At 48.4% G+C, this 26,146-nt stretch overlaps 2 long non-coding RNA genes across 2 annotated transcripts in view; both read right to left on the bottom strand.

The window, feature by feature from the left end:
* Positions 1-12,335: 12,335 nt before the first annotated feature.
* LOC138745402 (uncharacterized) lies at positions 12,336-16,686 on the bottom strand. Its single transcript, XR_011346241.1, has 3 exons — positions 16,456-16,686; positions 15,740-15,820; positions 12,336-12,805 (listed from the first exon to the last, which is right to left on the bottom strand). It is a non-coding gene; the product is annotated as an uncharacterized lncRNA (long non-coding RNA).
* An 8,229-nt stretch (positions 16,687-24,915) lies between these two features.
* Positions 24,916-26,146, bottom strand: part of LOC138745401 (uncharacterized) — a 38,337-nt gene continuing 37,106 nt past the window's right edge. The window contains exon 5 of the long non-coding RNA XR_011346239.1: positions 24,916-25,554. This is a non-coding gene — a long non-coding RNA (uncharacterized lncRNA). The remainder of the gene's footprint in view (positions 25,555-26,146) is intronic.

Here is a 26,146-nt window from a genome sequence, read left to right as displayed (position 1 = left end):
GGATTTCTTTTTTAAAAATTTAATTTAGAACAATATTTGCACCTGTATTGTTGCCACAAAATGACAAATTTTCTGACATGTTCATCACAATAATTTTTTTATTCTGAACACTGTGCGTACATCAGAAAACAATCATAGCTCAAAAACAATTTCAAAAGATGAATTAACTATTCCCATGCACCCTCCCCTTTTATGTCTATTTTTCTCAATCCACTCCATGATCGAGACATCTCCACTTAAACCCAACCCACATTTCTTCTCCCATTCAAAGCACTCAGTAATACACCAAGGCAATAAAATAAAAACTCAATGCTGGAAATACTCAGCAGGTCATCTACTGGAAAAATAATCGGAGTTAAAACCTTCAGGTCGATAACCTTTCACTGGGATTCAGAAAGATGATCAAACAAACCTGATTCTCTTTGCTGAGAAAAAGAAGAGGAGAAATAACAAAATGAACATGTGGGATCAAAAGCCCGAGCAGCAGAAATGGCAGTGGTGCTGGATGAGTGGATTTGACTCGTTGATCAACACATCTGTCTGGATGGAGGGGTAAAGGATAAACAAGACGAACATGATGCCATCACTGTGAGGTTCAATATGACAGCTGCAGAAAATCTAAAATGGAATGGTGAAAATACTTGTTTTTGGATCAATGTGACAAAATTTGACCTGACAAAAAAAAACAAAATTGCTTTGCTCTGCCAGAACTCTCGAGATCAAGGGGCACAGTAAAATAGTCCAGAAGTTAACATTATGAAATTGAACAGAGAAGTTATACAAATTGGCAGGAAGAGATAAAACACAGTTACATAATTCCATGAAAGTGGTGTCACAGGAAGACAGGGTTTTAAAGACAGCTTTTGTCACCTTGGCCTTCATTAATTAACATATTGAAAATAAGAGTTGGGAAGTTATGATGAGGTTGGATAAGATGTTGGTGAGGCTGAATTTGGAGTATTGTGTGCAGTTCTGGTCACCTAGCTACAGGAAGGGTATTAGTTAGATTGAAAGAGTGCAGAAAAGATTTACTTAGACACTGCCAGGTCTTCAGGAGTTGAGCTATAGGGAAAGGTTGAACAGGTTGGGACTTTATTCCTTGGAGTGTTGAAAAATGAGTAAAAGATTGCTTAAAGTGGCATATGAATGGGAAAAAAGGCTGAGAAAGACTGCAGTGGACCCAATTGTGAAGGAAAATTTTCCCTGAGAAAAATTGTCATTGGCCCATTTCCTCTGGAGTTATGAAACCACGCACAGAACAAGTCAATGAGGTACCCTTAAAACAGTGGTTTTCAAACTTTTTCTTTCCACTCACCTCCCACTTTAAGTAATCCCTTACTAACAGAGCACTTCTGGCATAAGGATTAAGTAGAATATGATCCGGGGGGTGGGGGTGGGGGTGGGGTGGAGGAGGAGTTTGAAAATCACTGCTCTAGATGAAAAGGTTTCTCCATCTCCATTTTAAGCAGACATCCTTTTATTCTGAGGTTGTGCCCACTGGTCCTAAACTCTCCCACTACTGGCAAAATACTCTCTATCCAGCCCTTTCACTATTCAGCAGATTTCAATGAGGTCCAGCCTCATCTTTCTAAACTCGGGCGAGTACAGGCCCAGAACCATCAAATGCTCCTCAAACATTTTTCCGCTCATCCCCAGGATCATTCTTGTAAACCACCTCTGGGCCATCACATCCTCTCTTAGAAATGGGGCCTAAAATTGCTCACAACACTTACAAGATCAGGACAACCAGAAGGTGGTCACGTGAGGGGAAGCCAGCTGCAGGACTGCCTCGAGTCCCTGGATTGGATCGTGTTCAAGAACTCAGCTGAGGAACTGAATCATTGTACCAGGACCATAGCGAACTTTATCAAAACGACTGTGGACGAGGGTGTCCCCACCAAATTGTTCAGGGAGTTTTCTCAACCAGAGATCCTGGATGAACAACAATATCCAGAAATTGCTGAGAGTCAAATCACAGTTTGGAGATACAGATACACAAGGAGCAATGTGTATCAGATACACAAGAACCATGGAAAGCCATCTCGCAGGTGGTGGAGATTCAGCACGAGAATAGAAACAACAAACGATACCCATCAGCTGTGACAGGGGCCTAAATGACATAAAGTGCTGCAAAAACAAATCTGGTGCAGTGGGAGATGGCAAAGCCTCACTCCTCATGATATGACCACTAGTACAGGGAAGAACCGTCGCAAATCCCCCCTCCCCCTACATCTCTTGATGATCCGCTGCGATCAGTAACCAAAGATGACAACATGGGCTGCCTTCAGGAGAGTGAATCAAAGGAAAGGATCAAGCCTGGATGGAGAACCCAGCAGAGGACTGATAACCTGTGTTGACCAACTGGCCATGGATATCTTCAACATCTCACTCCGACAGGGAGTGGCACCCACCTGTTTCAAACAGGCATGAAACATACCAGTTACAAAGAGTGGGGTAACCTGCCTAAATGATGATTAACGAGTGACACTCACATCCAGTGATGAGGTGGATTAGGGGCTGGTGTTGAAGTACATCAGCTCCTGTCCAAGGGGCGACATGGATCGATTCCAATTTGGTTAATGCAGTACCAGACCTATGGCAGATGCCATCTTCACTGGCTCTGCCAAAACCCTGAAACACCCAGACGACAAAGGTGCATCCATCAGAATGCTCTTTATTGACTAGAGTGTGGCATTCCATACCATCCTCCCATCAAAGCTGATGAGCAAACTCCAAAGTCCTGGGACTCCATAACATACTGTGCAATTGGATCCAGAATTTCTTCACCTCCAGACCCCAATTAGTGTGGATTGGCAAGAACCACTCTTCCAAAATCTCCATTGGCTCCCAAACACCAGAGGGTTGCCTATTTCACCCCTGCTCGACTCGCTTTACATCTACAGCTGCATGGCTTGGTATGACGACACCATCTACAAATTCACTGACGATAGCACAGTCATGAGCTGCATGAGGAGGGCAACGAGTCAGCATTCAGGAGGGAGATTGAAAGCAGGGTTTAATCATGAACCAACAACAACCTCGCACTCAATGCCACCAAAACCAAGGAGCTGTAGGAAGTAAAAGAGATGGACATTGCCTGAACTGGAATGGTTTTGGTTTTGATACACACACACACACGCGCACACACACACACACACACACACACACACACACACACATATATATTTGTGCAGAGTGGAGTTAGAGTGAAGTAAAAAGTGTTGTTATTAATCTTTACCAATGAAAATTATTGTTTGAAGATGCCATTGTCCTGTGAATTATGATGGACCATTTTGTGCGAATATTAATCTTTACAGTTACAATAGTCTATATATATTATCAAGTTATTTTGTGGGTTGGATTCAGGGTCACACACACAATTCTTTGAGATGCCAGAAGGCAAGCCATGTACGGAGATGAAACGTCTGCTCATTCAGCATCTGAAACTGAAAGAGGAAAACCTTCATGATGGTCCTTGAGATACTGGAGTGTTTGCTTTATTAAAAACGGAAGAATTTGTGTCGTCAGGAAAGACTGGTGATCAAATCGAGAGACCATCTGTTGATTATCTGTGTTCTTAAAATTGAAACTAAGTCAATAGAGTGCTGAGAGATGGCAGCTGTTCGAATAAGCGAGTTCTTGATTCAAGTACCTGCACAGACAGGCTGGAGTCCATTGGCTCATGATTCATACTTTTGAAGAGGCTTAACGGAATTTAAAGGCAGAAATGATGGCACGTGTCATGGGATAAGCCATTCTGGAGAAACATTACAAATGAGAGGCAGAAGTTGTTGTCCATGCTGTGGGGAAGAGAGGATTGAAGATACAGTCGTCAGAGAAGGTACAGTTACATCGTCTTCTCCTTTTGCCTGCAGTAACAAGTGGATTTTAAGGAGGAAGACCATTTCTAACCGTCTCTTTGAGATCAAGAGAGCAGCCTCGTTGTGACCATGGAAATGGCCACTTTTGATGAATAAAGCCAAAGTAATCTTGCATTTGCAAAATAACCATTTTTAAATGGTGACTTAGTTCAGCCCTTGACTGGGTTGATGAAATCTTGGTGGAAGAAAATGGCCACTCCACTGTCTCTTTGAAAAGAGAACAGATTCATCATGTGGAACAGATTCTGAAACCTCCCTGCAAGAGAGGAAAATAAACTCTCGCAGAGTAAGTTTCAGAGCAATGTTTCTTCATCCAAGAAATTCAGACGAGTTTGAAAGAGGACTGATGACAAGGTTTCAAAATCCTTCGGTTGCTTTTCCCACAATTTAAAGAAATCGACAGGGTGTCCAATGACGTAAGTCCAGATAAAACCCTTCACCAATTGAGCTCTTCCAGCTCCGTTGGGTTCAACCAGCAAAAGATGAGGGGGTAAAGCCACAGGGTTAGAGAGAGTCAGCAGGTCAAACAGACATAGAGCAAAGAGAAAGAGACATCAAACACATTGTGGGTTTGTCCCTTCATCAAGGAAAGATGAGGAAGAGAAGGTCAGAAATGGGACCATTACATTGTGGGGGTGGAGGGCAGGAGGAAGCCAACACACACAGAGAGGGGACTTGGGTACCTGGGGCAAACAGGCGGTTCCCTCCCCCTGCCCTTCTCCCCCCGGCCCTGCTCCCCCCGGCCCTGCTCCCCCCGGCCCTGCTCCCCCCGGCCCTGCTCCCCCCGGCCCTTCTCTCCCCTGCCCTCCTCCCCCTGCCCTCCGCCCCCTGCCCTTCCTCTGCCCATCCTCCCCTGCCCGTCCCCCCTGCCCTTCTCCCCCTCCCCTCCCCTCACCCTCCTTGCCCAGCCTCCCCCTCGCCCTCCAACTCCCCTTCACCCTCCCACTTACCCCTGCCTGGCCCCGCCCCCTCCCCTCCTTGGCCTGGCCCCGCCCCCTCCCCTCCTTGACCTGCCCCGCCCCCTCCCCTCCCATCCCCCCTCCCTCTCCCTCATCCCCCTCCCCTCCCCGCCCCCTGCACCGACGCCTCGGCTCCACCCAAACACCCCGCCGGTACCGGCCACTCCCGGGTGGGTCCCGGCGGGCTGCGGGTCGCCCGCTTTCCCTGGACCGCGCGGCTGAGGAAGGTCCTGGCGCTGCCGCCAACTTCTTCCCTTTCGGCCCGCGGCGACGCGACAGACCCCGAGCAGACGACACCGCCGCCAACGTCCCGCCTCTTCACAGCAAGAGCCAATCAGCCCGCGAAACCGCCCATCAATCCAACCCGACTTCAGCATCCAATCCAATAGCGGCCTCACTGAATCAACCCATTGCCTCGCGCAACTGAAGCGACCAATCAGCGAGCGAGCGAACACACAGGTGAACCCAATCAGCATCGCAAGACAGAAAACAAAGGCAGTGGAAGGAGCAGGAGACCTTTCGGCCCTTCCACTTACAACTACCCCAACAACTCAATCAAATCCTTGGGAAACACAGGATCACTTTGTCTTTACTCCAGGATTCCACTGATCTCAAGAAATACATTGTACCCCAACTGCAAGGGAGACCATTTATTATCAAACTTTCCTTTATATTTATTACCGCTTCCAATTTAATGGAGGACACAAGTGGTTGTGTCAGCCAGCTGGACCACCTCGGGGAACCTCAGGGAGCAGGCAATCAGGGTGAGAAGGTAACTCGTCCCGCGGGAGGCCGATAGTGACCCTACAATGTCATTGTAGATGTGGCTGAACCTATGTGGTGCTGGCTCGAATGTCTGGCATGGTGCCTTCATGTATGTCTGCATTTTGGTCATCTGGCAGAGTGTGCAGGCCTTGGCCCACTGACAACCTGTTTCTGGAGGCTCAGCAAGACCAACCGATTGACCACCATTTTGACAGTACTGATGGCCGGGTGCGTCAGGTTGTGCACCTCATCATAAAACTGCCATCTCCATGCTGTCGGCACGATGAGGTGGGGTTTGCCATTGGAATGTCGCAGAGGAGCGTCTACTTACCAGGATCGATGTTAACATCCTCCAGCCTGAGCCTGGACACTGCTGTCTTGCTTGCAAAGGATCTCAGGGTCGTCCTGATGTCCCCTGCCGAGGGCTAAGTAGTCTATTCACTGGGACAGGGCCTGGATAGACTTGATTGCGGGGATGGGGCAGTGCGTCACCCATGATGTGTTGAATGTCTGTAGTGAACTCAGACTCATAGGAGAGGAGTCGCTGCTGCTTGGCCGACCACAGGTCCAACACTTTATGGAAGGCAAAAGTTAATGGCTTCTGGTCCATGAAGACACTGAATTGTCTACCTTCCAAAAATACCTTATTTGCCTGACTGTCAGGTACAGCACCAATTGCTCTCAGTCAAAGATGCTGTATTTGAGTTTAGTGGCCAGAGGTGTCTGCTAAAGAAGGACAGGGGCTGCCATTCCCCTTCGATGAATTGCTCCAGTGCACCCCCTACTGCTGTGCTGGAAGCATCTACTGTGAGAGTGGTGGGTGTCTCTGGCCTGGCGTGTACCTCAAGGGTTGTGTTGGCCAGTGCGTCCTTGGCCTTCTGGAACGCCTACAAATCCTCATTGTCCCAGGTAATGTTTTTACCTTTCTCCGCATGATGTGGGCCACGGGGGGCGTGGCAAGATGGCGTAAGGATCAGTCGTGCCTTCCAGTCTTTTCCTGACTCTATCTTATTGTTTTGTCTAGAAATGCCCGTTAAAATTCTTTAAAAGTTTAGATAATTTCAGTGCTCTTAATTTAACTTATGATGGTACAATTGGTGGAAAAGAGCAAAAAAAACGACAACAGATTATCAAAAAACTACATTTTCCAAAAGTTCAAGTTTTGGAGCCTACCTACAGGAAAGACACCGGGGCTCAGCCTGAAATGGATCCCAGGAGAGAGGTACAGCTTTCGGATGTAGAGATCAATGTTACATCGGTAGAGCCCTCTAAAGAGGGTGCCAAACAGCCTTTAGAACAAAGAGTTACTCAGGTTCGCACATGGGCAGTACCATCTGACGGCAATGTTATGAATGAACCACTTGTAGTAACATCAGTTGAAGTACCGGCTGGGGAAAGGCATTTGTCAATTGTAGCGGTGGCACTGCAAACTGCACCTTTTGAGATAAAAGAATCTATACAACTTGATGTATTGGGAGAAATTAACACATTATGGACTGGGCAAAACCCCGGCCAGCGTCCTCCAGTCACTGCTGGAAAGGCTGTGGCTGGGGTTTCCACACGCAGCTATACTACAAGGAAGGCAACCAGAATGAAGGAAGCAACAGAAGACCCTTTGGTTATTCAGAAGAAGCAGGAATCTGTTGAGCCAGAATCTCTTCCAATTGAAAAGATTCTTGTGAATCTTGAATCTAAATTATCTTATACAATGCAGGGATTATCTAAGATTATGACTGAACTTGGTGCTAGGTTTAATACTTTGGTGAAAATACATTCTCAACAGATGGCTGAGTTTGGAGCTTTTCAGCTTGAAGTGAGAGATAAATTTAATTCGTGTGAAGAAGATATAGATGAAATACAGGATTAAGTTCTTGATGTGACCAAAATGGTTGAAGACTTACAAACTCAAAATAAAAATTTGGTGAGAAAGATTGATTATTTGGAAAACCAATCCAGACGGAACAATATAAAGATTATTGGTTTGCTGGAAGGAATGGAGGGACCAGACCCAAGAAAATTTTTTACTGAATGGATTCCGCAGGTGCTGGGTCAAGAACATTTCCTGGAAGGTATAATACTGGAACGTGCTCACAGAGCCTTGCGTAGAAGACCTATTTCAGGTCAAAGTCCAAGACCTGTTTTGGTTCATTGCTTGAATAATTACGACAGAGAAATAATTTTACGAGTGGCTATTAGAAATGCACAACAGAGAAAATCACCCTTGATGATTCAAAATAATCGAGTTTTCTTCTATGCGGATTTGAGTCAAGAAGTTATGTTCCAACGACGGGAATTCAACCCTGCTAAAGAGTTGTTGTGGAAGAAAGGTTACAAGGCAACCTTTAGATATCCAGCTGTTTTGAAGGTTTTTCAAGATGGTTGCCAACCAACGTTCTTTGATTCTCCAAAGGAAGCTATAGCATTTGCTCAAGAGCTGCCAATTACTCGGTTTAAACAGAGACGTAGTCCGCCGCAATCTCTAAGGAGACAAGAGATGGAAGAAAAGAGCCGTGATCCAAGAAGGAATGGTTGTAATGGTGACTCGGTAGTTGGAGCTGATTAAAAGAAGAGTTGTTCTTTTTTTTCTAATTTTTTTTTTAAAAAAGGAATATTAAGTAATGAGGATGTTAGTTTAAGATGAAGTGAGAGTTGGGGGAGAGAACTGGATAGGCACTATTTCCTGAAAGTCATCTGCTACGTGTGAGTTATCTCACACCCATTTTATTTTGGGAGTTACCGCATTGCGCGGTTTAGACGGGAGGGGGTATTTTTAACCTCCTACCTGTTTTTTTTTTCCTTTTTTTGTATTAGTAGATTAAAGAGTGAAGGGTTTTTTTTTGTGTTTATGAAAAAAAGCATAAGAAAGTATTTGATTGTTTAAAAAACTAAAAATTGATGTGTTTTTTTTTGTAAAGTTTATTCAGTAGATAAGGAATATTTGAAATTTAAATGTGAATGGGATGGATAAGTTTTTTGATATATTTTTTCTTTAACTTTAAGGTGAAAGGAGTGGTAATTCTGGTGTATATTATTTTGCTATTTTAGTTATAGAACGAAGGGAATAATGGTGAAAGTTATAAATTGAATTGTACAATTCTTAATGAGGCTTGAATTTTGTTTGTGGTTTATGCTCCATTTGTTGAAGATATAGATTTTTTTGTAGATGTGTTTTTATTATTTGGATATCTGAATTTTAACATAATGATTGGGGATATTTAAATGTGGCATTGGAGCTTTTATTGGATAATTATTCAAGAGTAAATGGGAAAAATGGTGGAAGAGTACTAAAATTGAATTGTACAATGTTTAATGAGGTTTGAATTTTGTTTTAAGATGGTGGTTTATGTGACTAATATGATGATAGATGTGAAGTTAGTTGATATTTGGTGAAGGTTTATCTCTATAGAGAAAGTTTTTTTCATCTTTTTTTTCATGCTACAATTTTTTTTAAGAATTGATTATTGTTTAAGAATTTTTGATAGATAATGTTACTAACTTTACAAATTTTTTATATTAAGTTTGAGTTAAATATATGTTTAATCTTAACTCTGTTTGTTAAATATATGCATTTAAGTTTGATTTAAATATGTTTTTTAAGTCTGATATCTTAGTATTAATTACTTTTCTTTTTGTTAGTATTTTAATCGGTTATGTTTTTGTTTTTTTTTGTAAGTGGGTTTTTCTTTTTCTCACATATATTATTAACTTTATTAATTCTTCACTCTTTATTTTGGGGGGAAGGGGGGGTTGGTCTAATTTGAGTTGGGTTATTAATGTGTAATAATTATTGGGGAGGGTATACTTTATTTAGATTACTGATACTGTATTGTAATTTTATTATTTTGTTCTTAATTTTTTTAATGTAATTCTATATGATATTCATGTTATAAAATCTTAAATAAAATTTTTTAAAAAATAATGTGGGCCACTACTATCGGTGATAAAAATTAATCGTACCAGTGAATTCTTGCAGCCACTTCATTATGTGGGGTTTGGGGAAGCACTTAACAACCTCTACCTTTTCAAGCAGGGTTTAGTTCTGTGCCTGTTCATTTGACCCCCAAGGAAGTCGAACGTTTCCAACCTGAACTGGTACTTAGCAAGGTTTATAAAGTAAGTCCAAATTCCCGCAGCCAGGCACACAGTCACATTAGACGGTCTCTGTTTAGCTTCATTGCCACCACTTTGACATCTTGTGGTTACTGCCACCCTCTGCTGTTGGAGAATATCCTCCTTGGTCTCAGCCCCTCAATGTAACTAAGAACCCCTAAAATGCCCCTAATGTTTTGGCCTTCATCACTACTCCTGGCAAGGCATTCTTGACACCCACAACTCTGGGTAAAAGAAAATACCCCTGATATCTCCCCTAAATCTTCCTCCCTTTGCTTTAGACAGATGTCTTCTAGTGTTTGCTACTCCCATCTGGGTTTCAGGCAAACTGAAGGGCATCTTTCACCGAGTTTCTGGTTTTCCAGCAGTTCTGGATGTCTCTCTCTGTATGCACTGCTCCGTGGACCACCCCGCAGTATCCCATCTAGTCCTAGAGTCTCTGTGTCAGACATTCTCTGCTGACCACTGCCTGATGGCTTTGTGGTCAAATGTGTTTGTCTATGAAACCGTTCCCAGGAAGGTAAAGGGGCAAAGTCCTGCTGACTGGAACATTGTGCAGCACCAGGGCCAGGCCAATCTTTCGCACACCTGAGCCAGGTAGAACCTCAGCACATAGCAGCATTTGGTGCCCTTGCACTTTGGTTCCAAGCACAGCCACACACAATTATGGCCATGCTGGTTACACCCTTGTCCCCATTGATTGACGATGTACACGGTCCTTCTCCAGACTCTATCCATTTTGGACCCCCACATGAATAGGAAATTTGTTTTGGGAATTGACAGGGTGGTGGTGTGGGGATGGGCCAAACCTGGCCCACGTGCAGCAGGACTGAAAGTTCCTTGCACATTGCACCTTATAATCAGGTTTTACCCGAATGACAGAGATGGGCATCTCTGTGGTTCTCCCTGTCTCCTGGACCTGGGGGTCTTTGTACTGCTCCCCATCTCCTTAAGTTGGTGCTTTGTTCACCACCACCCCCACAAGAAATCCAAGACCCCTAGATGGAGGGCAGAGGCGCAGAGAGATCAGTGAGAACACGGGTAGTTTCAAAAGGGTGGGGTCCATCCAGGCGCCTGATAACAGGAGGAACCTGTGTTCGATAGCAGGACATTGCGAGAGAGTGGATTCCTCGAACTCTTGAGGGGAGAAGGTGCTGGTCGATCCATCGGTTTAGGTGGGCAGGGTATAGACATGGCAGCTGACTGGAATTGTCAGTCGGTTACTGAGACCTGGGAAAGGAGGGGAAAGAGGGTGCAGTAGTGTTCTGAGAGTGCTGAGGGAGAGGCAACATGGGTGCCACCTCAAGGCAACGGTCCCCTCATTGTTTGCAGGGATGGGCTCTGTAAATAGACTCATAGATATCCAGCACAGAGCATCTTTGTCCCCCTGCCATCAGGAAGGAGATATGGAGGAATAAAAGCAGAGCAGCCAGGGAGGGAAATAGCTTCTTCCCACAGGCCGTGCGATTGACAAGGCAACATGAGCTGGATGGCAGCTAAGAATGAAAAGGGTGAGAGGAATATCGACTGATTACAACAGCTCAGCTAGCAGGGGAGAGGGGCTGAAGGGACTGTTTCTGTTTTGTCTATCTGGACCAGCCTTTTGAGTTCAAGCGTTAAAAAATGCAATCATTTTTAAATTTAATATCAACGGTACAGAAGGAATCAAGAGACAAGATGTCTGTCCAGCAGCAAGCGTCGAAGGCACTTCCTGAAACGGAGGCTCTGAAACCACAGGGAGGTTCTGGACGGAAAGAGGCCCAGCTTCTTCTGGAAGGAGGAGAGGAGAGGCAGGGGAAATGCGGGGGAAGGGAAGGGGAGGGGAGGGGCTAGGGATGCCGTCCACCGTTCATCTCCCCTTTCCTCTACCCCGTTCCCCTCCCCTTACCACTGCCCGTTCCCCTCCCACATCCCCTCCCCCTTCCCTTCCCCAGTTCCCGTCCCCCGCTCGCCTCCCCATTCCCCTCCCTCTTCCCTTCCTCCTACTCCTAACCCTAACCTCTAACAAAATCCTAAACCTAACCTTAACACTACCGATACCCCCTACCACCACTCCACGTCCCCTAACTCTACCCCCACCCCGTCCACTAACCCTAACTTTATCCCTACGCCTATGCCGCCACTTAACACCAACCCTAATGCTACCCACCATCCCCTAACCCCAAACCTCACTCCTCCTCTACCCCCCTGCTCCTACCCCCTTCCCCTATACCTAACACAAGCCCACTTCCCCGAAATATACACCTAACCATAAACCAAGATAAAGCCCTACCCCATGTCTCCTAACACTAACCCTAATGCTACCTCTACACTGCTCGTAACCCTACCCCTAACTCTACCCAACTTCCCCAACCCTAAACTAAACCCTACCCCTATCCCTTACAACCTACCCCCTTCCCCTAACCCTACCTCCTACCACTTCCCCATACCCGCACCCCCTACAACTACCCCCTTCCCCTAACCCTACCTCCTACCCCTTCCCCATACCCACATCCCCTACAACTACCCCCTACCCTATCCCTTACAACCTACCCACTTCCCCTAACCCTACCTCCTACCCCTTCCCCATCCCCACACCCCCTACCACTACCCCCTACCCTACCCCTTACCACAACCCCTACCCTTACCCCCTTCCACTACCCCTTTTTTCCTACCCCCTTCCCCTCCCCCTCCTTCCCCTAGGTTAGGGGTAGGAAGGGGAAAGGGAAGGGGGAGGGGAAGGGGAGGAGGAGAAGGGGAGGGGAAGGGGGAGGGTTAGGGGATGGGAAGGGGGAGGGGAAGGGGAAGGGGTAAGGGGAAGGGAAGGGGAGAGGGGAAGGGGGAGGTGAAGGGAGGAGGGCTGGGGTTAGGGCATAGGTGTGAGGGCAGGGGAAGGGGAAGGTGAGCGGGAGGGGGTTGGGATGGAGGAGGGGTAGAGGAGAAGAGGGGAAGTGGGTGAAGGGACATGGAAAAGGCAGGGAATGGGGTTTGCAGGGCCAGAGGGAGAAGAAGGGGAGGGATTCAGGCCATCATGATATTCTCCGTCCTCTGTTCAGCTGGGATGCGAGGTCCTTCTGGACTCATGTCTTGTCTCTGAGATCGCTCCTTCTCCTGGGAAGAGAAATACGAGTGATAGAGATACTGTCTCTGAGGCCTGATCACAATGACTTTTGAGGGTCCCAACGCTTCCCCCATTATCCCCCCTACCCCTGAACACTGGAGCCTTTCCCCTTCCTCTGCTCTACGTTAGGAAGTGTGTTTTGGCAAAAACCACGATCTCTCTCTGCAGGGCTCAGAGCAAAGTGTCTCCATCAGGCAACACCCTGGTTCTCCACGATATGGCAGCAAGATGCTAGACAATCATGGATGGATCAGTCGAGACCGTTCAGCTGATCCATCTGAACCTACCCCACAACAATGTTACCCTCCCCTCCCTCACACCAGTACCCTCCATTTTTCTTTAATTCTTGTCCATATTAAAATCCTTTTCATGCCTTTTTTGGACCAGCCTCCGCTACTACCCCGGCAATGCACTCCAGCCACCCACAACATTCTGTGTGAATAAAATGTACCCCTCACGTCTTGCCTAAATTTCCCTCAGCTCACCTTATTTAGACGTCCTCTGCTTTTCTCGCCCCAGGAATGCACACAATATTCCAAGTGTGGTCTGACTAGAATTTTATACATCTGCAACGTTACCTCTCGGTGTTTGAACTCAATCCCCTGACTCCTGAAGGCCAGCACACAATACACCATCTTAAACTCCCTCTCAATTTGCACAGCAACCTTGAGTGATTTATGGAGCAGGATCTAAATATTTCTCTGTCCTGCACACTGTTCATAATCATGCCATTAACCAAGTGCTCTGCCCACACATTCTTGTAATCCGCATTCAATAAAGATATTGGTATATATGAAACTACTTTTAATGGGTCTCAAACCTTCTTTGGAATAACTGTTATTCGTGCCCTTGAAAATGACTCTGGAAATAAACCTGGACCAGTTGCTTATTTAAGTACATCTGATTGACAGGATTGAACTCCATCTGTCACTTCTCTGCAAACTGGATGACCTATGATAACCTTCTACACTGTCTCCAACATCTCTACCTCTGTGTCATCCCCTGACGTACCCACCCTTCCACTCCCATCATCATTCATAAAAATCACAAAGAGCAGGGGTCCTAGAGCAGATCCCTTTGGAGCGCCACTAGTCATTGTTTCATCTACTACTACCCTCTGTTTTCTGCAGACAAGCCAATTCTGAATCCACACAGCCAAGGCTCCATGGATCCCATGCCTCCAGACATTCTGAATGAGGCCACCGTGGGGACCTTGTCAAGCACCTTACTAAAATCCTCGTGCAGCACATACAGACCTTGACCTTCATCTATTTCCTTTGACATCTCCTCGAAAAACTCAATTTGACTCATGAAGCAGGACCTGCTCCTCACAAAACTATCCATGAGTTTGCCCAGCATGTTTGGGCATTGCCCTCAGCCCCAACATCTGCAGACTTACTGGCCAGTCCCTCCCTTACCCCTTCCCAGAGCTTCCGCATCCATTAGAACATCAAGCATTGCTCTCTGAGATTTGTACCTGGCACTTTAGGAAAGTTTTCTGGCTGTTCATTCCATCTAAGCCCCCCACAATCTTATTTAGAATAAGTTATTAAGCTGTGGAAGGGGCAAGTTGGGAGAGGGAGGAGGAGAGAGAGCTGGTGGGGGAGGGGTGAGAGCTGGTGGGGAGGGGACAAGGCCGTGTTGGGGAGAGGGATCAGGACCGTGTTGAGGTGGTGAACGGGCAGACACGGGTGGATCTACCTGCCGAAATTAAGGAGCAATAAGAAGGCCATCTCGGGATCTACCAGCATCTTCATGGGCTTGATGTCTCAATGGAAAACCCCCTGAGGATGGAAGTAGGCCATGTTCTGCTACAGCTGGTACATGAACATCTGGCAACACAACGATATAACATGACCCACTCTGCCTCCACACTGGCCGGGTCTGGATCCTGAGGGTAAGGGGATGTGGGTGAAGGGCCCCTCCCTGCCAATCAACATCCATCCTCATCATCCTCGCCACCCTTCTCCCCTCACTACCCTTTCTCTCCTCACCAATACCCATTGAGACCCTCATGCACCCTTCATCGATATCCAGTCCCCAGCGAGACTCAGCCAGTAAACTCCTTTATATCCTCCAACCCCACCATCCAAGCTTTCCCCAGTGGACAACCTGACCACCCAGACCCACAACCACCTTGATGTAGATCATGGGAATGGGCTGCTTGGCCTTGTTGAAGTGCTGGGCCATGCAGTGAACCGTCTCAGGAACATAGTCCAGACCCAGATTCAAATAAACCTCCTCTTTCTCTTGGACACAATACAAACATGTCAGCTGGGTTTACCCTCCAACACCCAGTGCCTCTCCCAACTGGAGTGCCAGTCCCTCCTGCTCTCTGTAGGCCTGATGCCCCCACTGCTCAACACAACATGGCATGAATCCAAGGGCTCAGCGAGCAGAGCGTCAACAGGCCGTAGTGGACCCGTCCGCTGCCCCATCATTCGGCGTCTGGTGAGACTGCACAAAATGTGCAGCTCTGACCGCCCTCCCTCTTGAGCCAAGGATTCACCGGGAGAGAAAAACCAGTGACGTTTCGAGATGAGAAATGTTTGCAGCCGGGTGTTGGCTGGGGTCGAATATGTGGAGGCTGAGTTGTTGGGACGATTCAGAGCAGGCGTTGATTTGGAAGGGCACCAAAAGGTTCTGGGGAAGTGAGTTATGGGGGAAAATACATTCGTAAAATGAATTGGGGAAACAGACTGGAGGGGCTGAGTGGCCGAATTTGGCGACCTTGTCTTGTGGTCTTGGCTGCTGCTGTCTGGAGTTGAAATGGCAAGAGGTCATGAGTTAATATGTGAGGAGCAGGGCAGCCAGCGTCAAGGATTCGGCACTGGTCAGAGGGGCAGGATGGAGGGAACAGAGAGGCTGCAGCGAGACAGATCGATTGAAGGAATGGGGAAGGTAGCAGCAAATGAGGATCTTACCTTGACTACAGAGGAGTAGAAGTTGAGAAGAGGGACGATGATGGTGTGATCCAACTTTCACACGATCTGCAGTTTGCGGTTCTATGGCGAGAGAGGAACATCAGCAAGGCTGGGCGATGGGTCGGGGCCCTGAGGGGCGACTTGTCCAAGTTGAGGGGGGAGGCGGGGAGGAGATTCGTCAAGAGGTCAGAGGTGGGGAACTCCAAGGGAGGCCGAAGTGGGGGACTTTTCGAGAGTCAGTGGGGGGGACTTTTCGTGTCGCTGGAGTGGGGACTCGTCAGGGGGTTCAATGAAGTATCATTTCAGTTTTTATGATTGTTTTCCCAGCTTCTACTAAACAATTAATTTGCAGAAAATCTCTGATATTTGCCAGGTGTGTGTGTGTGTGTGTGTGTGTGTGTGTGTGTGTGTGTGTGTGTGTGTGTGTGTGTGTGTGTGTGTGTGTGTGTGTGTGTGGGGTGGGGGGTTGTGTGTGGGAACGGGGGGTGCTGTTGTGGGATTGTGAGACTTTCTCTGTTTCCAAACCCCATGGCTGCTTTGGTCTCTGTCAGATGCTCCTCTTTCCACCCACCCTTCAAAAATGTGTTTGGGTGTTTGTCAATTGGGTGTAATTGTGTGAAACGGGCTCATGTGTCGCAAGGGCCTGTGAACGTGCTGTAGGCCTAAAGTTAAATATCAGGGTGTTCCATTTCCACACAACTGCTCCTCCCCCTCACCTTGAATCTCTTGTCCTGCAAGATCTTCTTGATGGCAATCAGCTCTCCGGAGTCCACCAGCCTTGCCTGGTCCACCACACCGAATGATCCATTGTCGATGATTTTATCATCTGTGCAGGACACCACCTTGGGGACGTTGGGTCCATGACCCGGTGTGGCCACCTCTGTTGTGACCTTATTGCCATGTCCTCTGGGGCAGAAGCAGCAGCATTTACACACCCAGAGAGTACACAACAGGTCATTTATCCCAACCCAGCTTTGCTGTCCAAGTTAGTCTCTACCCCTCCCTCTAACTCCCTTCCAAGGGTCACCTAAATGTCAGAATTTATCCTCTGGTGGTTCGTTCCAGCCTCTCAGTAGAAATATTGCCACCCCAGGTCCCTCTTTGATCACTCTCCTCAGACTGAGGCCAGTTCCGCAGCCGTTCACTTTATCTACAACCCTCCCTCCATGAGAGGATCGGGACATCCTTGACCTTCAGCACGTCCCTGGGAGATGAACCACTCTGAACCCTACCACGGGTTTAGCAGAAGCCCTCCACATTCCCAGAAGCTCAGCAACACCGTGATCTTCCATGATGCAAGCGAGACCTCGTCGCCTGAGGGAGCAGGTGGTGCGGAGAGAGCCCCATGCTTCACCGTTCAACTCTGCTGGGTCCGCCGCAGCAGAAACACTTTCTAGCACCTTGATCCAGGTCCACTGGGGGAAAGAATCCTATCCCGGTTGGGGGAGTGTGGGGGTGGAAGGGATCTTGTAACCCGGGGGGGGGGGGCGGGTGGAGGAGCGGTCCTGTCTCTCAGTGGAGAGATCCCATTCCAGGTGGAGGGGGAGCTCTGTCCCATTTCTGTTGAAAGGTCTACCTTCCATCCCCCTCGCAACGTCTCTTCTCCCTCAGACACCTCACACTCTCCCCTGCCCCGATTCCTCTACCACGCTCTCATCCCCCACCCAACACCACCCCCATGGTTTCCCCAGTGCCTTCCGTCCCCTCGCACCCCATCCCCCCCAGCTCAACCCTATGTCCCCTACCTCTGATCCAATCTCCCTTGACATTAGCCTGTGGTGCTACCCCGTTCCTTTGTTCTCCCCTCCACTCCTACAGGCCCCATCCCTGTATCCCCTCACATGCCATTGTTCTCCCCTCCCCAGTCCCCTCCAGCTGCCTCATAAAGTGCCCTGCACTCAGGATGGGGAGAGGGGAAATTAAATGCAGCCTCCATTCTCTCCGCCCACACTGGGTGAAGGATGGTACCAGATCTGTCCCAGTAGGGGAGCCTGTAACAGGCTCTTTATCTCACCCATGGGCGCAGGGTGCTTCCAAACACAACCCTGTTGATCAGAGGGTCCCTGGGATGAGACAGCGTCCTACTCCGACACGTGGGCCAGAATCCCCTTCCAGGAGAGGCATCTTTCTCGTGTTGCTGTGCCATGGCACGACTCAGCTATGGCTGCCCCATGCAGTGACATCATCACCCCCTCTGTGTCATCATCTCCCCCCTCTGTGACACCTCCCCTCTCTGTGACACCACTAGTGTAATGGGCAGGGACATCCAACCATTTAAATCCTCCTCAATTTCCCCAAGCAAGGGGAGAATAATTCAGCTGGTCTAAATTACTCGTTGTTATCTATTCTAACTCCTAGATATTTGATTCCATTTTGCCGCCACATTTGTTGACTATTTTCTTGACATTGGCTCTAATCCCCCTTCCTAAGTGACATGATTTTGCACATATCCCAAAAGAACTTATACCCAAAGATCTCCCCATAGTCCTCCAGGGTGGAGCACAACTTGGGCAATGAGTGTGTCGGGTCTGTCAGATATATCAGAACAACTTCTGCAAATAAATTGATTTCATGGTCTTCCTGGCCTGTTCTGAAACCTTTAATGCCTGAATCCTGGCAAATGGCCTCAGCTAATCGCTCCATGGCCAGTACAAACTCACTCACTTCGGGTTTGGGGGGGGGGGGAGTCTGACCTTGATCGGCATGCCTGTTGGCTACCTCTGTCCCTCTCATCTCGACATCAGTGGCTCAGGTTGGGGGTGTCTGTACTGCCTCCTGCAGTGCACAGCAGCACTGCTGGACCACCTTTATCTCCTTATTTTCCTGGGCCCTCTCCAAATCTTTCCTTTCTATGATCTCACATTGGTTTCTCAGGAGAAACACTGGCAGCCAAAAGGCACCCCTGATTCCCCTTAGATTTTGGGAACCCCGACTTCTTGAAGTGGGACAACACGTGGTGACCTATTTTCTCAAGATGTGGATCCAGGAGCTTGGACCAGTCTACCAGTTTGCCGTGGTCCGCCAGCATGCTTGCCAAGCTCCCCAACCCTGCACTCTCATCAGTCCACCCGCAGATCTTGTTCTCCCTGCCTGCACTATAGTTCCTGTCCTGATTCAAAAGCATCTCCACTGCAGCTGTGTTCAGTCGGAACTCGAAGGACCCTGCTCACTGCACCAATTATTATGTGTGTGAAACTGATTCGAGGGGTCCCAAGGGTGGCGAATTTGAACACAGTTGTCTTTTATTGACACATGTAGTGAAGTCGCACGAGGAGTAAAAGACACACACAGACACAAACTCGCCGGATTAATCGATACACTTCAACCACTCATGGATAGAAGACTTGACAAACAACTTGTCACATACGATACCTTGAACAGGTCATTCATTCAGTCATTGATCTTGGATGCCTGTGGGTGGTAGGGGATATGCAGGTGGCCCCAAATACTTGGCATCACCACCCATTGCTGGTCGGACGTTATCCGATAGGGTATTCCACATATGGAGCACGCTTAAATGGTGCTTGGTCGGCCCGCTGGCAAGATATCCAAGTATGTGCTGACCATCGTGAGAACATATCACTTTTTATTTTGGCAGGGGAGAGGCCTGATATGGTCAATTTATCAGACTTGGCCAGCTCCCGAACCCCAGCGAATGTGGCCCTTGGTTTTAATTGCTGACAAATAGGGCATTTGGCCATCACAGTTCTTGCAACATCATGAGACCCCCAGATCCTCTGTCCATCATAGTGCCCCCATATGCCCACATTTATGATGCACCAATGCTGCCAAGGCTCCAGGGTCTCTCTGCTTGGGGAAAAAAGTGGCAGAGCATATTTGAGCAGCTCAGTCCACAGTGGCATTGCGTCAGCTTCAGCGGTTTTCCTGGAGGTGTGTCCATCCACGTGGTGGACCCTGACTATTCTTTTGTTGTTCCACCTCTCAGAAGATCTGCCAGTGCTGTTGTCCTCAGAGCAGGCAGCCATGGATCTGCCTCCCTGTCTCCTGACACCGACCCATCCACACTGACGTGCTGTTTGGCACAGCCCAGAAATCCAGTTGCACTGATCGGAAAAGAGGCTCCTGGGCCCGCCTGGTTGTCCCTTTTCAGATCAGTGCCACAGCTGCCAGCTTGGACAGTTGGCTCTCCCCTCCTCCTCACCCTCTTGTGTCAGTACTTTATCTGTGGTGGGCTTGAGCGCTCCCACTTTACACCGTTGTTTTTCGCACCTCCACCAGCCGGAGCCGTCAGTAAACCAAGCTTTTTCCTGCTGTCCTGCATCGAGGGTGTTGAACGGTTTGCCCCAGGCCATGGTGCCAAGCTCTTCTCGGGGTCATTCAAGTGGGAGGCTGTCACTTTCGGACAGGACATGATCTGTTCTTGCAAGTGGCTCAGCCCTTCGGGCCCGGCCTCTGTGCGGTCTGCCATGTACCACTTCATCGGTCCGCTGTGAGTGGCATCCGCAGATTTAACCCATCACATGTTGGGGAGGTGTGGCTGGAGTGTGACTGTCTCTGCTGCCATCTGGTTCTCTGTGGTGAGCAGGCGAGCATCTGACACTCAGATGGGGAGTCGCGGGAGGCAGCTTCCAGGAGGGAATTGAACAAGAAGCTGTGTGGGACTCGGCGACCTTGCCTCTTTTGCTCGAGGCTCCACTAGACCATTGTCTTCATTGCAGGGACAAGTCATTCAAAGGGTCTTCCAGTTTTGAGGGGTTGGGGGGTGCTTGTGGTCAGTGGCAGTGGTGTTCAACAGCGTGTTTTACCATTTAAGAAGCCATTTGTTGTTCATGTCATCAATGAAGCAGAGAGTTTTTTTTTTTCTGGGCAACATTATACAGTAGATGGAGGGACAGATGTGAGATGTGGAATATGTTGGCACCAGGAACCCAAAAGACCCACAAAACTTTGTGCCTCAACTTGTTGGTGGGCACCGCAATGAGGATTTTGCTTTGAGCAACCATTGATATTTCTCTGCTGCCTGGATTCTCAGGAAAAGGACTGTTGGACTAGGACCCTGGACGTTTTCCAGGTGGTGCCTCCCTGGTGCCAGTGTCTGGGGTGTTGCTGCTGGTGTCCAAGACATCCTAAAGTGGGCCAGAGGTTGTGGTACATGGAGATACCAATGACATACGGAGGAAGAGGGAAGAGTTCCTGAAAAGTGGGTCCAGGGCGTTTGGTGAGAGCTGAAAAGAAATAGCATGAGGGGAGTCATGTTGGGATGACTGTCTGGGCCATGCAACAGTGAGAGCAGGAACAGAATGAGGTGGAGGATGAAGGCGTGGCCTGAAGGTGCGGGTTAAGAGCTCCATGAGGGCATCCTATTTGCCTTGCTCGGGAGGCTGATGTCGGAAGTCGATGAGCCTTGCTGCCATGTCCTGATGAGCAAGAACATCATGGAGGAGTAATGGATGTCATCAGTGGTGATCTCTTGGAGGTGGAACTGGTCCTTGGCCTGTTTGAACCCCACGTGGGGCTGCGACATCCAGAACATTGACAGCTTCAACCAAACCATCTGAAGAGCCGCCTGGACCGTGATCTTCACGTCCAACTGAAGGGCTGGGTCCTGCTGAGGTCACCACTGTAGCAGACACTTCTGTTGAAGAGAGAAGTGGGAGGGGGTAGGATATTGGGGATGGGGGTGGAGGGTGGTTTCTTTATTCTTTCTTTTATAGATGCCACACATTAGATGAGCATTATTATTAATTGTGTGAATTTGTTGTGGTTTTAAGTTTATAAATATTTTTTTTAAATGATCGGCAGGACCACGAGTGGCAGATAGGATCATGGGGACTCTCTCCCCCCAACCCACCCACCCCAAATATCAATGGGATAAACCGGGTTCATTGTCAACGTCGTCGAGGATCCCTTCCACCTGCCCACAGCATTTGGCAGCTCTTCTCATCAGGAAAGAGGTCGAGGAATATCGGAGCAAGTAGCACCAGGCCCAGAAACAGATTCTTCCTGCAAGCAGTGAGAATGGAGAATGATGGATGACCGACTCAGACAAAGACTCCATGACTCTGCTATTCATTCAACAGAATTTATTTCTTTTTTGGGAGGGACTGCACGTGTATCATTTGTCTCTCTGTGCGTAGGTCCGGTTGTGTGTTTGCAGAGGTTTCCACCATGAACACAGTTTCCTCGGGTTAAATTTGAACGGGTACAGAGGAGCTTTCCTGGATTGGACAGTGTATCTCATGAAACAAAGTTGACTGAGTTCGGGCTTTTCTCTTTTTCACCCCAAAATTAACTTTATTCTAAAATTATTGACCAAGAGGACAACTGTTCCATGTCTTTTCTCATCCTCGTGTTGCATGCCTGTATTCCCTTCACTGCACATGTTCTCTGTTTAGCATCATTCCACCCCTTTGACACCTTGTGGTTACTCCCTGCACTCTGTGGTTGAAGGGGTTCCCCTTAGTCTCCGCCCCTCAAGACCCGGAGGATTAGAGTCCTTCCCCACAGCGCCCTCGTGTTGGCTGCGCCAAGCCTCAGTGCATCTCTCAGCAAACTGGAATAGACCGGTGGGCAGCGTTCCCACACCCACATCTCCATGTGCTAAAAGACCAGCAGGTTAACGTTGAACAGTTATGCCCTTCGGACCTCGATGTTGTGCTGACCTATCAATTCCAAGCAAAATAAAAACTAGACCCTTCCTCCTTCATAACCCTCCATTCTTGCAATGGAGGGAGTGCAGAGGGGATTCACCAGGCTGATACCTGGAATGGCAGGAATGACTTATGAGGAAAGATTGCGCAAATTGGGATTGTACTCGCTGGAGTTTAGAAGATTGAGAGGGGAATCTCATAGAGACATATAAAATTCTGGCAGGACTGGACAGAATGGATGCAGAAGGGATATTTCCAATTATGGGAAAATCCAGAACCTGGGGTCATGGTTTGAGGATAATAGGCAAACCATTTAGGACCGAGATGAGGAGGAATTTCTTTACCCAGAGGGTGGTGAATCTGTGGAATTAATTGCCACAGAGGGCAGTAGAGGAAGGTTCATTAAATATATTTAAGAGGGAATTAGATATATTTCTTCAGTATAAGGGTATTAAAGGTTATGGAGAGAAGGCGGGGACGGGGTACTGAACTTTAAGATCAGCCATGATCTCATTGAATGGCGGAGCAGGCTCGAAGGGTCGAATGACCTACTCCTGCTCCTATCTTCTATGTTTCCTTCATTCATGTGTCCAAGAAGCCTTTAAATGCTGCAAATATTTTAGCCTTCATCACCACTCCTGGCAAGGCATTCCTGGCACCCACAACTCTGTGTAAAAATAAGTACCCCTTATATTGCCGCTAAACCTTCCTCCCTTTGCTTTGGGCTTCTAGTGTTTGCTTCTCTTATCTGGGTTTCAGGCAGACTAAAGGGCATCTTTCACTGAGATTCTGGTCTTCCAGCAGTTCTGGATATCTGTCTCTGGATGCTCTGCTCAGGGGACCACCCCGCAGTATCTCATCAAGTCCTAGTCTCTGTGTCAGCAGGAATTCCATGCTGACCACTGCCTGATGGCCCTGTGGTCAATAGTGTTTGTCTATGCAACCATTCCCATGAAGGTGATGGGGCAAAGTCCTGCTGACTAGGACATTGTGTGGCATCAGGGCCAGACCAATCTTTCGCAACACCTGAGCCAGGTAGAACCTCAGCACATAGCGGCTTTTGGTGCCCTTGCACTTTGTTTCCAAGCACAGCCATACACAATAGCCATGCTGGTTAGGGTTATGCCCCCATTGATTGACGACGTACATGGTCCTCCAGACTCTATCCATTTTGGACCCCCACATGAATAGGAAGTGTGGTTTGGGAATTGACAGGGTGGAGGTGTGGGGATGGGCCACACCTGCCTCACGTGCAGCAGTACCAAGAGCTCCTTGCACCTGATGACCAGGTTCTACCGGATTGACAGAGTTGGGCATCTCTGTGGTTCTCCCTGTCTACTGGAACTGGGGGTCTCCTTACTGCTCCCCATCTCCTTGAGTTGGTACTTTGTTCTTCACCATCACCACAAGACAACCAAGACCCCTGGATGGAGGGCAGAGGCGCAGAGAGATCAGAGAGAATACGGGTAGTTTTAACAGGGTGGGGTCCATCCTGATGCCTGATAACAGGATGAAACCAACGGGGAAGGAGGATGCAGGGCATTTGATAGCAGGTGGGACAGGGTGTAGACATGGCAGCTGACCGGAATTGTCAGGGGGATACTGAGACCTGGGAGAGGAGGGGAAGGACGGTGCAGTTGTGTTCTGACGAGAGAGTGCTGAGGGAGAGGCAACATGGGTGGAACCTCAAGGAAAGGGACCCCTGAATTTTTTGCAGGGATGGGCTCTGTAAATAGACTCACAGATATCCAGCAAAGAGCATTTATGTCCCCCTGCCATCAGGAAGGAGATATGGAGGAATAAAAGGAGAGAAGCCAGGGAGGGAAATAGCTTCTTCCCACAGGCCGTGAGATTGACAAGGCAACATGAGCTGGATGGGAGATAAGAATGAAAAGGTGGAGAGGAATATGGACTGATTACAACAGCACAGCCAGCAGGAGAGTGGGGCCGAAGGGCCTGTTTCTGTGGTCTATCTGGACCAGCCTTTTGAGTTCAAGCTTCAAAAGACCAAACCATTTTTAAATTTAATATCAACGGTATAGAATGAATCAAGAGACAAGATGTATGTCCAGCGGCAAGCGTCGAAGTCACTTCCTGAAAGGGAGGCTCTGAAACCACTGGGAGGTTCTGGCCGGAATGAGTCCCGGCTTCCTCTGGAAGGAGGAGAGGAGGCAAGGATAATGTGGGGGTAGGGGTGGGGAGGGGAGGGGGTAGGGATGCCTTCCTCCATTCAACTCCCATTTCCTCTACACCGTACCCCTCCTCATTCCGCTGCCCATTCCCCTCCCCATCACCTCCCCATTTCCCGTGCCCTGCTCGCCTCCCCCGCTCCCCTCCCCAACCTAACCCTAACCCCTAACAAACCCTAACCTTAACGTTAACACTACCGATACCCTTAAACACTACACCACGTCCCCAAACATAACTCTTATTTCCACCCTGTCCCCTAACCCTATCCTTACGCTGTCCCCTAAACCCAACCCTAATCCTACCCACCTTCCCCAAACCCCAACTCACACCCCACCCCTACCTCCTACTCTTACCCCCTTCCCCTAAACCTAACACAAGCCCACTTCCCCGAACTCTAAACCTAACCCTAAACCTCGACCTAACCCGAGCCCACATCTCCTAACCCTAAACCTAACTGTTCCTCTACCCGTCCATGACCCTTATCTTAATTCTACCCACCTTCCCCAAACTTAAACTAAACCCTACCCCTATCCTCTACACCTACACCCTTCCCCTAACCCTAACCCATACCCGCACCCCCTACCACTACCCCATTACCTACCCCTACCCTCTCACTACCCCCTTTCTCCTACCCCCTTCCCCTATCCCTCCTTCCCCTGTTAGGGGTTGGAAGGGAAGGGGAGGGGAAGGGAAGGAGGGAAAAGGTAGGAGGCGAAGTGGAGGGGGAAAGGAGAGTGGAAGGGGAGGCGAAGGGAGGAGGGCTGAGTTTTGGGCATAGGTGTGAAGGTAGGTGAAGGGGAAGGTGAGCGGGAGGGGGTTGTAATGGAGGAGAGGTAGGGGAGTAATGGGAGGGGGACGTGCGTGAAGGAATATGGAAGAGGTGGGGAATGGAGTTGGCAGGGCCAGAGGGAGAAGGGGAGGGGTTCAGGCCATCATGATGTTGTCCGTCCTCTGTTCAGCTGGGATGCAATGTTCTTCTGGACTCGTGTCTTGTCTCTGAGATCACTCCTTCTCCTGGGAAGAGAAATACGAGTGATAGAGATACTGTCTCCGTGGCCTGATCACGATGTCTTTGGAGGGCCCCAACTCTTCCCCCATCACCCCTCTCCCTACCCCTGCACACTAGGGCCTTTCCCTTCCTCTACTTTACCTGAGGAAGTGTGTTATGGAGAAAACCACAATCTATATCTTCAGACCTCAGAGTACTGTGTCTCCATCAGTCAACTCCCTGGTTCATCATGACATGGCAGCAAGATGCTGGACAAATCATGGATGGATCAGTCGAGTCCCGTCAGCTGACCCATCTGAACCTACCCCACAACAATATTATTCTTCCCTCCCTCTCACCAGTACCTTCTGTTTTTCTTTTATTCCTGTCCCTATATTAAAATCTTTTTCATGCCTTGTTTGGACCAGCCTCCACTACTACCCCTGGCAATGCATTCCAGCCACCCACTACATTCTGTGTGAATAAAATGTACCCCTCACATCTTGTCTAAAGTTCCCTCATCTCAGCTTATTTAGACGTCCACTGGTATTCTCGCCCCAGGAATGCACACAATATTCCAAGTGTGGTCTGACTAGAATTTTATATATCTGCAACGTT

This window comes from Narcine bancroftii, chromosome 11 (genome assembly GCF_036971445.1).
Source record: "Narcine bancroftii isolate sNarBan1 chromosome 11, sNarBan1.hap1, whole genome shotgun sequence".
NCBI lineage: Eukaryota > Metazoa > Chordata > Chondrichthyes > Torpediniformes > Narcinidae > Narcine > Narcine bancroftii.
The sequence above is the reverse complement of the archived record's forward strand: the minus strand, read 5'-3'. Positions and strand labels throughout refer to the sequence as shown.